Source organism: Pipistrellus kuhlii, unplaced genomic scaffold (genome assembly GCF_014108245.1).
Source record: "Pipistrellus kuhlii isolate mPipKuh1 unplaced genomic scaffold, mPipKuh1.p scaffold_m20_p_40, whole genome shotgun sequence".
In the NCBI taxonomy this organism is placed as follows: domain Eukaryota; kingdom Metazoa; phylum Chordata; class Mammalia; order Chiroptera; family Vespertilionidae; genus Pipistrellus; species Pipistrellus kuhlii.
The window spans coordinates 4397490-4409855 of NW_023425541.1; positions in this window are offsets into that span (position 1 = coordinate 4397490).

Sequence of the window (12366 nt, forward strand, 5' to 3'; positions counted from 1 at the left end):
CCCAGTAATACCACTTCTAGGAGTATAGCCTAAGAAAACAGAAACACCAATCAGAAAGGATATATGCACCCCTGTGTTCATAGCAGCACAATTTACAATAGCTTATATTGTAAACAGCCTAAATGTCCATCAGCAGATGAGTAGATTAGAAAACTATGGTATATCTACACAATGAAATACTATGCTGCTGTAAAAAAGTAGGAATTCTTACCATTTGCAGCAGCATGGATGGAATTGGAGAACATTATGCTGAGTGAAATAAGCCAGTCAATGAAAGAAAAATATCACATGATCTCACTCATTTATGTATAATACAGAACATTATAACCTGATGAACAAAAAGATAGATACAGAGGCAGTAAAGCACTGAACAGACTGTCAAATTACAGCGGGAAGGCTGAGGAGGTTTGTGGGGGAGGTAAGAGATCAATTGAAGGACTTGTATGCATGCAGATAAGCATAACCAGTGGATGCAAGACACGGGGGAGTGGGGAAGGACATGTGCGGGAGGGTAGTAGAGGCTGGGAGAAGGTCAATCAGGGAAAAAAGGAGACATATGTACTACTATTTATAATACTTTACAATAAAAAAAATTATAGGTGCCAGGTACCATACCAGGCAAGCATTGGTACACCAGATACAGCAATCCATCACACTGCCAAAGCTCCCACACTCCCAGTGTGTGTGTGTGTGTGTGTGTGTGTATGTGTGTGTGTGTGTGTGTGTGTGTGTGTGTGTGTGTGTAGGAATCAATAAACATGATAACAATGATAAATGGCATATAAATAAGTGATATTTGGAATTGAGAGGGCAGGATAGCTACTTTTAGGTGGGGTGGCCAGGGTGTTTTACTGAGATAATGATACTGCAGCTGAGAACTGAATGAAAAGGAGCCAATCTGAGGAAGATCTGGGCATTCCAGGCAGAAGGAATTGTATGTACAGAGACTCTAAAGTCTTAGCCCTTGTCTTAGCAGGCTCCATTTATGTCGGTTTTTACCTCTACATTTGTAGATCTCATCCTTTTGAGGATTGTGAAAACCCCTTTGAGTGTTGAGAATCTGATAATAGCTCTGCCTCCTTGGCCCAGAAAAATGTACATATGCACTGTCACACAAATTTGCATACCAGTTCTCTAGTTCCTGAAGCCTGTCCATACCGGGTTCACATTTGCCCCAGCAACAGTGTGTAATACTGATATCTAATATATGCCTTCCTTCATTATCTTTTTGACCCTTGAAACTATTCCATGAGATAGGTACAGGTATTATCCCCATTTGATAGATGAGACTAAAGCTCAGAGAGAGTGAGTTACTTGGCCAAAGTCACATAGCTAGTCAGTGACAGGAAGGGGACTTGAACCCAGACAGTTTGATGCCAAAGTGCCTATGCTGCATGCATGCCAAGACTCTGCTGGTCAGCTTGGAGCCCAGTACTGAGCAGGAGGTTTGGGGACTTGTTTTTAGCAAAGGCAGGAGAGGAGGAGCTGTTGAAAATTTCTGTGTAGGAGTTTAGAGATGTCAAAACCTGCTTGGTCTAGAACACTAGTTTACTTTCCTTCTCTTCCTCCTCCCTGTCCTCCTCTTCTTCCTCTTTCTTCTTTTTTTGTTGAATGACAATATTTGATTTTCTTATAAAGAAGTCTTTCAGCCTTAGAAAGAGTCTTTTAAATATAGAATTGGAAATATACTGCTCTCTCTGTGACAACTCACAATGAATGCAGTAGAGGCAGATCCATTCCCCTAAAGGGGAACTGGCTTGAGATTTTTCCGTTGGTTTTAAAAATTTATTTATTTATTTATTTTGGGATAGGTAATATATTCACATGGTTCAAAAATAAAAAAAACACAAAAAGGAACATAGTGCAAATCTCCCTTACACTCCTGCCACATGCCACCTGGTTACCCTGCCTGGAGGCAACTGAGGTGCCCCAGTTTCTTTGTATTCCCTCTCCAAAGATGTGTGTGTGTGTGTGTGTGTGTGTGTGTGTGTGTGTGTGTGTATCAGTATATATTATATATTATATATCAGTATATATATTTTAAGTTGTTATTTTATTAATCTTTGAGTTGCCTAAAGACACAGCCTAAACTTCACTCCCACTTTCGGTCTCTGGCTCCCATGAGGGCCTTTGAGATAATGGATGCTAGGGGTTTCCTGGGAGCTTTGGGCTTTACTCAGAAGTCAGCCTTTCCAGGCCCATTTTCATGGCAGCACCTCATGCACACACTACTTTAGACTCTTTTCAAAGTCCTTCCATCTGTGCTAATTTATTAGGCATTCACAAAGTGCAATAATTATTTGCCTCACTTTATGGGCAAGGAAACAGACCCAAAAAGGTTAAATAACTTGCTGAAAAACACACAAGTAATTAATGTTGTTGTGTGGTGAGGTCCTGGGAGCAGCATGTGGCTTGGTCTAGCTTGGACTTTGGAAGCAATAGGAAGTTGTTTACACCAAAGTCACAGCTTAAAAATATTTAGTGGCACTAGGTGTGGGGTAGTGGAAAAAGTAAGAGAACTTGAAGTTCCAGCTGAGTTTGCTTCCTGGCTCTGCTACTTAAAACTTGGCAAATTACTTCATAGTGTTTAGCCTCAGTTTGCTAATCTATGAGGTGGGGATGATGATACCCACCCAGCAGGTGGGTAGTGACATAGTATAAATGAACACGATTTGTAAAATGGGGCATATTCCAATGCTTGCTTTGCATTATTATTATGGTTATTATGGTTGGTCCAAGCTGAGACAAAGACAGCTGTTTCTGAAGGGAAGGCAGGGTTCCCTCTAACCACCTTATCAAAAAACTCTTTCTGGCCCTGTGACTTGGAAATCAGAAGCCATCCAGCTTGACTGCTTAGAAACACCTGGGTGGTTAGAACAGCCCCAGGGTGTGAACACACACTTTTCTTCTGCAGTGGGTGTCTTGAATTCACTTTGATCTGTAACTTTATAATAGAAAATATTTATTTTTCCTATTAAAAAACTAGGCTTTGCTTACTAGAGAAATTTTGGAAAGTATTGAAAAATAGAAGGAACAAAAACGAAACCATCCTTCTACCTTTCTTTCTAACAGAAGCCAAATCAGTAAGTATTTTGCTGTATTCCCTTTCAGTCTTTTTTTCTCCTAGGTACTTATGATATCTCTTAGCAGAGCAATTCCTTTTTTTTCAGCTTTAGTGAGGTATAATTGATCTACCAAGAGCTGCACATATTTCAAGTGTACAATTTGATGAATTTAGAATTGAGCAGGGTAACTCTTAATTTGTCTTCCTTGCTTCATTAATGTCATGCCCACCTTTGAGTATATCTATTTTAATTTTTGAAAATTTAAAATTATTTCTAGTTCTATGGGATTTTTTACCCTATATTTTGTTCAATAAAAATCTAATGATGGGGCTGTGTTCTCTTCTCTTATCTGAGTCTGAGTGGTTGAAGGAGCTTCATAAATATTTGGGGAGCCAAATTACAAAATCATGACATTTGGCTTCCTCACCTCTCTCTCTCTCTCTCTCTCTCTCTCTCTCTCTCTCTCTCTCTCTCTCTCTCTCTCTCTCTCTTTCTCTCTCTCTCTCTTCTATTTTTCTCACCCCATCCTCATTTTGCCATCTTCCCTTCTCCCTGAGGTTACAGTAACACTGACACATCACAACTGAAACCCATATTCATCAAGTGTGCTGATTGTCTGCACTTCACAGGGAACTATACTCTCTATTCATCAAAATGCCCTTCTTTGATTTGACATACCACCTGCCCTTCCGCACCCCTCCTCCCTGGGTGCCAGCAAGACCCTCTCCATGATTGCAGTGTTTATATTCTCATGAGCCCTAGATGGACCCTAGCATAATACAGAGCTTGGTGTTCTGTCCCCAGAACTTAGTGGGGATACACTAGTTCTTTAGTGGAATTCAACACTCAGAGTCAGCTTCCCAGGCTGGACCAGAGTAGATCATGGAAGCAGCAGGGTTATTCTTGACACTTCAGGGAGAGAAAATGTTTAGAGCTGCATATGCTGTCAGGCATGCTTTATAATTAGGACAATGGAACAAATACAAAGGTTTTCAAAGATTTTATTAAAAACAAAATAGGTCAATAATCCTAAAAACAACAGAGGTGGACTTCTTCCCACCTCCCAATTTACTATCATTCCCCTTCACCAGGGTGCTACCTGGATGGTTCTGAGACACAAACCCTATCTCTAAGCCCCCCTAATGGATAAACTGCTAACTAAACCTCCATGCTTTCTTTCAGCTTCTTATTTGTCTCCTTTAAGAAAATAAAAACACCCCTCTCCCCAACTTTCTTAAAAATAATTTTAAAGATTAAAAATGGCATTTGTGTGTGTGTTTTTTTTAAAATAAACATTTTAAATGTTGGAAATCTCACTCTTCCTCTAGGCCTAGTTGAGTCTCTGGGGTGCCTGCCTGCCTCACCCCAGGAGGCCAGCTGCCACTTGGTGCCCCTAGGAAATTTTCAGGAAGTAATTTCTTCCAAATTTCCCCTGCAGTCACAAATTCCACACACTGCTTGCATAAACACACTGTCTTCATTATAGGCGCTGCTCTTTGGCTCTGGAAACCTGATCTCTTTTTGTCAACTAGACCACATGCTTCAGATTCCCTGAAAACAGGAGAGAAAACAAAATTCAAATTCCGGTAACATATGTGAGTTACACCTCAATAAAGCTGTTTTTAAAAAGCACTTGCATGTTGTCACTTGTTCTCTTGCTGTTTGGGGGAACCCAGAGACCCCAACATATGGACCAGCAAGTCCAGGTTAGTCTGTTGGATGGTAAGAGACATATGGCCCAGTTACCCCAGAAACCACTAGTTCACCCATCAGTCATGTGAGTGAGGCCTTTGACAGCTAACAGACTGCAGTGCTGGGTGAACCGAGCCAAAACCAGCAGAAGAATGCCCAGCTGAGCCCAGCCCAATTGCCAGTCTACAGAGTCATGAGCTTAACAAGTGATTGTTTTAAGACACACACATTCTCTCTCTCTCTCTCTCTCTCTCTCTCTCTCTCTCTCTCTCTCTCTCTCTCTCTCTCTCTCTCTTTCGCAACACTTCACTAACTGTATCACATATTCCCCCACTCCCAACCTTTCTTCCCCGTTTCACAGAGCATAAACCTCCTAGTGAACATCTGTGAATTTGGGCTTTTTCCTGCCCTCAGACCTAAGTGTAGGACAAGTGACTACTTGAAATCTTATAGGACTGGGCTCTAGGAATGTACAGTTTCTATGCAGGAGGCAGCTGACTGATGTTTCTCATCAATGATTCTAACTCTATCCCTCTCCCTTCCTCTCTGTAGAAAAAAAAATCAATAAAATATTTTTTAAATCACAGAAATGAACATAAGAAAATGTTTCTCTTGTGAACATCTATGAGATATGAATTTGGGCTTTTCCCTGCCCTCAGACCTAAGAGATTTTGAGGGACAAGTGACTACTAGGAATGTACAGTTTGCTCACTTGGTCCTTTTGCAGTGTTTTCCTTGTTGTACACTGGGCTCCAACCACTACTGACCATTTCTCCTCTAAAACAGGAAGAAGACACTGGGACCTACTTTTGGTTGATTCCCAAAGTCTAGCATAGTCCCTCACACAATGCTCAATAAATGACTGCATAAATGGATGAATGAATGAAAGAAAGTAAGTAGAGAAAGAAAAATTAGCACTCGTTACCTTTATGGTTTTAATTTTAAGTTAACATGCAACACAATTGACTTTTTCTTATGTTCATTTCTGTGATTTAAAAAATATTTTTATTGATTTTTTTACAGAGAGGAAGGGAGAGGGATAGAGTTAGAATCATTGATGAGAAACATCAATCAGCTGCCCCCTCATCCATAGGTGTAAGCTCTTTGTCCAAACTTTTCCCGTATCCCCCACAGCCTCTTATCCCTGAGAATTGTCAGTCTGCTCCCTTTCCATGCCCAATTCTATTACATTCACCAGTCTATTCTGTTCATAAAGTTTTTTTCTATCCATTTGATTTTTAGATTTACTTGTTGATATATATGTATTTTTTAAAATATATTTTTATTGATTTCAGAGAAGAAGAGATAGAAACATTAATGATGAGAGAGTATCATTGATTGGCTGCCTCCTGCATGCCTCACACTGGGGACCAATCCCACAACCCAGGCATGAGCTTTTGACGAGAATCAAACCTGGAACCTCTCAGTCCACAGGCTGATGCTCTTTCCACTGAACCAAACCAGATAGCATGATAGATATGCAATTATTGTCACTTTGTTGTTCATAATTTTTTATCTTTATCTTTTTCTTTTTCTTCTTCCTCTTTTTAGAGAATACCCTTCAGCATTTTATATAATATTGGTTTGGTGGTGATGAATTCCTTTAGCTTTTTCTTGTCTGTGAAGCTCTTTATCTGACATTCAATTATAAATGATAGCTTTGCTAGGTAATCTTGGTTGTAGGTTCTAGCTTTTCATCACTTTGTATATTTCTTGTCACTCTCTTCTAGCCTGCATAGTTTCTTTAAAAAAAATAGATTTTATTTATTTTTTACAGAGATGAAGGGAGAGAGATAGAGAGTTAGAAACATTGATGAGAGAGAGTGTCATTGATCAGCTGCCTCTTGCAGCTGGGGATGTACCGGCAACCAAGGTACATATCCTTGACAGGAATCAAACCCAGGACCCTTCAGTCCACAGGCTAAGCCAAACTGGTTTTGGCTGGCCTGCATAGTTTCTGTTGAGAAATCAGCTGACAATCATATGGGTGCTCCTTTTAAGATTCTCTTTGTCTTTTGCCCTTGGCATTTTAATTATGATGTGTCTTGGTGTGGTCCTCTTTGGATTCCTTTTGTTTGGGGTTTTCTGCACTTCCTGGAATTATAAGTCTATTTCTTTCACCAGGTAGGGGAAGTTTTCTGTCATTATTTCTTCAAATAGGTTTTCAATACCTTGCTCTCTCTCTTCTGGCACCCCCATAATAAGAATGTTGGTACACTTGAAGTTGACCCAGAAGCTCCTTACACTATCTTCATATTTTTGGATTATTTTTTCTTTTTGTTCTTCTGGTTGGGTGTTTTTTGCTTTTTCATATTTCAAATCTTTGACTTCATTCTTGGGATCCTCTAGTCTGCTGTTGAATCTCTGTATATTATTCTTTATTTCAGTCAGTGTATGCTTAATTTCTTGATTGGTCCTTTTTCTTTTCCTTGAGGATATCACTAAATTTCTCAGAGGTTTCTAGAAGATTCTTGAGTAACCTTATAACCGTGGTTTCGAACTTTATATTTTGCTTTCATCCATTTCTTTCATTTGTGACTTGTTTCTTTGTCTCTTCATTTTAGCTGCTTCCCTGTATTTGTTTCTATGTACTGGGTAGCTGATAAGTCTCCTTGAGTTGATAAAGTGGCCTTGTGTGGTAGATGTCCTATAGGGCCCAGTGGCTCAGCCTCCCCAGTCACCTGAGGTGGATACTTTTGGTGCATCTCTTTGTGGGCTGTTTTCACAAACTTGTTTTAGTTAACTCTTGATTGCTGTTGGTATCACTGGAAGGAATTGACCTACAGGCCAATTGGCTGTGATGACCAGCTATGTCTACACTGGAAGATCTGCTGTGCAGGAGACACCCTTATGGGGCATGACTTGTTTCAGCGGGGCTCTGGTGCTCACTGAGTCTGCCCCTTGAGTGTGTCATTTATGGATGTGAAGAGTTGTAATTTGGAATGGTCTCACTCTGACCACTGGGTACAGTGGCTCTTGGATCTTCAAGGAGGTGCAAGGTCAGCCACTGTTTGGGGATCCCCAGCAGGAGCTACAGAGACACTTGCAGATTCCTCCTCTTTGTATGTGGTTTGGAAGTGCTCAGAAGAGGCCCAGCTGTGAAGCAAGGCAAGCTGCTGCTTCCTGGCCTTGGGCCTTCTTTTGAAAGCTCTGGGACTTTTTGACCCAGCTGCAGTTTGACAGGTTTTAGGTGGAGAAAGGACAGGCCATTCATATGCAAAAGTCAATGTGCACAGATTGAGTGGGGTTGTAAATTGGGTATGGTGGGGTCTGTGGGAATCACCAGGGTGGAGCAAAAGCAATGGCTGCCAGTCAGTCCTGCACTGGAGAGGTCCCCGGGTCTCCAAGTCCTGTGCCCCTGTGCAGGAACAATTATTGCTGCAAGCAAGCACTTATGAGAGAAAGTCGCCCTCATGTTCCTGTCCCAATGCCAGACAGTCCAGTTTCTCCCCGTATGTGTCTGGGTCCCCTAGAGTCTCCCTCCCAATTAAAAGAGCAGGTGCCAGCATTTTCCATGCCTCTGCACCTTTTACCAGTCTCAATGTGATTTCTTCACCTCTCTAGTTGTGGGTCTTTCACTCAGCCAGATTTCCCTCAGTTCTGGGTGGTAGTTGTTTTGCCTTTTAGTTGTAATTTTGATGTGGTTGTGAAAGGCAGCAAATATAGATGTTTACCTATGCTGCCATCTTGATTCTCTCTGGTACTTAACTTTTTAATTGTTTTAATTATTATAGAATAACAGAAAGTTAAAAAAAAAAAGAAGTACCAAGAGGTACAAGTTTTTCCAAGTGGCAAAATCTTACATAATTATTATTTAATATCAAAACTAGAAAATTGACATTGGCACTAATAACAGATCTTAACAAATTTCACCAGTTCTACATGTACTCATTTGTGTGTTTGTAGATGTATACAGTTCTATGCAATTTTATCACATGTACACATCACTCCACCAGAAAGAGATTCAGAATATTCTGCCACTACAAAGATTTCTTTCATGCTACCTTGTTATAGTACTCCCCAACCCCTCACCAAACTATCTCTATAATTTTATTATTTCGAGAATGTAATATAAATGGAATCATACAGTATACAAGTTTTTGAAATTGGCTTTTTTTTGCATATTACCTTTTTATTATATAGTATTATTATATAGGATTACTATAACAAGAATGTATTTAGATGTGTGCATATATATGTATTGTAGGATAATACAAAATAACACAAAGATAAATTAGTTTTATATGCCTGAAAAATAAGATAATTGTATAATCAATGACCAAGTCTAATAAGAGGGGATATTATTTTAAATTAAATTATTATCTGTGTACATATTTTAGCATTGCCCCCCCTTCCATACATACCCTCCCTCCCCAGAGTTTTGTGTCCATTGGTTGTACTTATATGCATGTACACAAGTCCTTTGGTTGATCTCTTATCTCCTCCAGATCTCCCTACCCTCCCGGCTGTAGTTTGATAGTCTGCTTGTGGCTTTATTGTCTTTATATCTGACTTTTGGTTCATCAGTTTATAATGTTCCTTAATATCCATAAATGAGTGAGGTCATGTGGTATTTCTCTTTCATTGACTGGCTTATCTCACTCAGCATGATGTTCTCTAGTTCTATCCAGGTTGCTGCAAATGATGAGAATTCCTTTTTTTTATGGCAGCATTGTATTCCATTGTGTAGATGTACCATCGTTTTTGGATCCAATCATCTGCTGACGGGCACCTAGGCTGTTTCCAGATTCTAGTTATTGTAGATTGTGCTGCTATGAACATAGGGGTGCATATATCCTTTCTGATTGGTGTTTCTAGTTTCTTGGGATATATTCCTAGGAGTGGGATTACTGGGTCAAATGGGAGTTCCATTTTCAGTTTTTTGAGGAAACTCCACACTGTTCTCCACAGTGGTTGCACCAGTATGCATTCCCACCAGCAGTGCACTAGGGTTCCTTTTTCCCCCGCTACCTCGCCAACACTTGTCTTTTGATGATTTGTTGATGTTGGCCATTCTGACAGGTGTGAGATGGTACTGCATTGTTGTTTTGATTTGCATCTCTCAGATAATTAGTGACTTTGAGCATATTTTCATGTGCCTTTTGGCTTTCCTTCTGTCTTCTTTTGAAAATATTCTACTTAGGTCCATTGCCCATTTTCTAATTGGATCATTCATCTTACTTTTATTTAGTTGTATAAGCTGTTTGTAGATGTTGGAGATTAAACCTTTATCAGTGGTAACATTTGCAAATATGTTCTCCCACACAGTGGGCTTTCTTGTTGTTTTGTTGATGGTTTCTTTTGCTGTAAAAAAGCTTTTTATTTTGATGTAGTCCCATTTGTTTATTTTCTCTTTAGCTTCCATTGCCTTAGGGGCAGTATCAGTGAAGAAGTTCTTTTGGCATAAGTCTGAGATTTTGCTGCCTGTGGATGCTTCTAGTACTTCTATGGTTTCCCGTCTGATGTTTAAATCCTGTATCCATTTTGAGTTTATTTTTGTGTATGGTGTAAGTTGATGATCTAGTTTCATTCTTTTGAATGTGTCTGGCCAATTTTCCCAACACCATTTATTGAAGAGACTGTCTTGATTCCATTGTATATTCGTGCCTCCTTTGTCAAATATTAATTGAGCATAGTGATTTGGGTTGATATCTGGGTTCTCGATTCTATTCCATTGATCTATATGTCTGTTCTTGTGCCAATACCAGGCTGTTTTGAGAACAGTGGCTTTGTAATACAGTTTGAAGTCTGGTATTGAGATCCCTCCTACTTTACTCTTCTTTCTCAGGATTGCTGTGGCTATTCAGGGTCTTTTATTGTTCCAAATGAGCTTTTGGAGAATTCTTTCTAGGTCAGTGAAATATGCCGTTGGTATTTTAATGGGGAGTGCATTGAACCTATAGATTGCTTTAGCAAGTATGGACATTTTGATGATGTTGATTCTACCAATCCATGAACATGGTATGTTTTTCCATCTTTTTACATCTTCCCCTATCTCTTTTTTTCAGTGTCGTGTAGTTTTCCGCATATAGGTCCTTTACTTCCTTAGTTAAGTTTATTCCTAGGTATCTTAATTTTTTTGGTGCGATGGTAAAGGGAATTACTTTTTTAGTCTCTGTTTCTATAAGTTCGCTATTGGTGTATAGAAATGCCATAGATTTCTTGGCGTTAATTTTGTATCCTCCTACATTGCCAAATTCGTTTATTAAGTCAATTAGTTTTTTAATGGAGTCTTTTGGTTTTTTATGTACAATATCATGTCATCTGCAAATAAGGATAACTTTACTTCTTCTTTTCCAATGAAACTGGCTTTTTCACTCAGCATATTGCCCTTAAAATCTATCTAAGTTGTGTGCATTAAGTTTGTTCCTTTTTATTGCACGGTAGAATTCCATGGTATAGATTTAGCACAGTTTAACCACTCAGCCATTGAAAGATATCTAGATTGCTTCCAGTTTTTGCCTCTCACATATAAATCTACTATGGACATTCACGTGCAAGTTTTTATTTTTTTGTATGAGCATGATTTTCATTTCTCTAATATAAATGGCCAAGAGTGCAGTTGCTAGGTCATATGGTAGTTGCATGTTTAGTTTTATAAGAAACTGCCAAATTTTTCCAGAGTGGCTGTTATTTTACATTCCCACCATGTATAAGTGATCTTCTTTCTCACCGTTCTTGTCAGCATTTGGTGGTGCCACTAATTTTTATTTTGACCACCCTGATAGGTGTGTAGGGATCTCTCATTGTGGTTGCAATCTGTATTTTTATTGATTTCAGAGAGGAAGGGAGAGGGAGAGAGAGATAGAAACATCAATGAGGAGAGATAATCATTGACTGGATGCCTCCTGCACACCCCCTACTGGGGATAGAACCTGCAACCCAGGCCTGTGCCTTGAATTCTCAACCACTGAGCCACAATGGTTGGGCAATCTGCCTTTTTAAAAATATTTTTTATTGATTTTTCACAGAGAGAAAGGGAGAGGGACAGAGAGTTAGAAACATCGATGAGAGAGAAACATTGACCAGCTGCCTCCTGCACACCTCCCATCAGGGATGTGCCCACAACCAAAGTACATGCCCTTGACTGGAATCGAACCTGGGACCTTTCAGTCCACAGACCGACGCTCTATCCACTGAGGCAAACCAGTTTTGGCTAATCTGCCTTTTTCTAATGGCAAATGATGTTGAACATCTTTTCATTTGCAGATTTGCTGCTGTCTGTACATCCTTTTCAGGTCTTTTGCTAATTGGATATATATTTTTTACTGTTGAGTTTGGACAGTTCTTTATATATTCTAGATGTAATTCTGATATATTATTTGCAAATATTTTATCTCAGTATGCAACTTGTCTCCCCCTCCTTAACTCTTGCAAAGCAATTTAATTCGGGGAGGTCATGCTTTCAGTGATTTAAATCCCTAACCTCAAAGTCTCTGGATGATTCTTCATCTCTTAGTTCAAGACCTCTCTACATCTTATGAGTTACCAAGCCTAACCTCAAGATGTCTCTCAAATTTGTCTTTTCTTTCACACTCTCTCCACTGTAATTGTATCTCTCATCATTCAGGTTACTGCAACCACCTCTTAACTGGTGCTCCCACTGCTG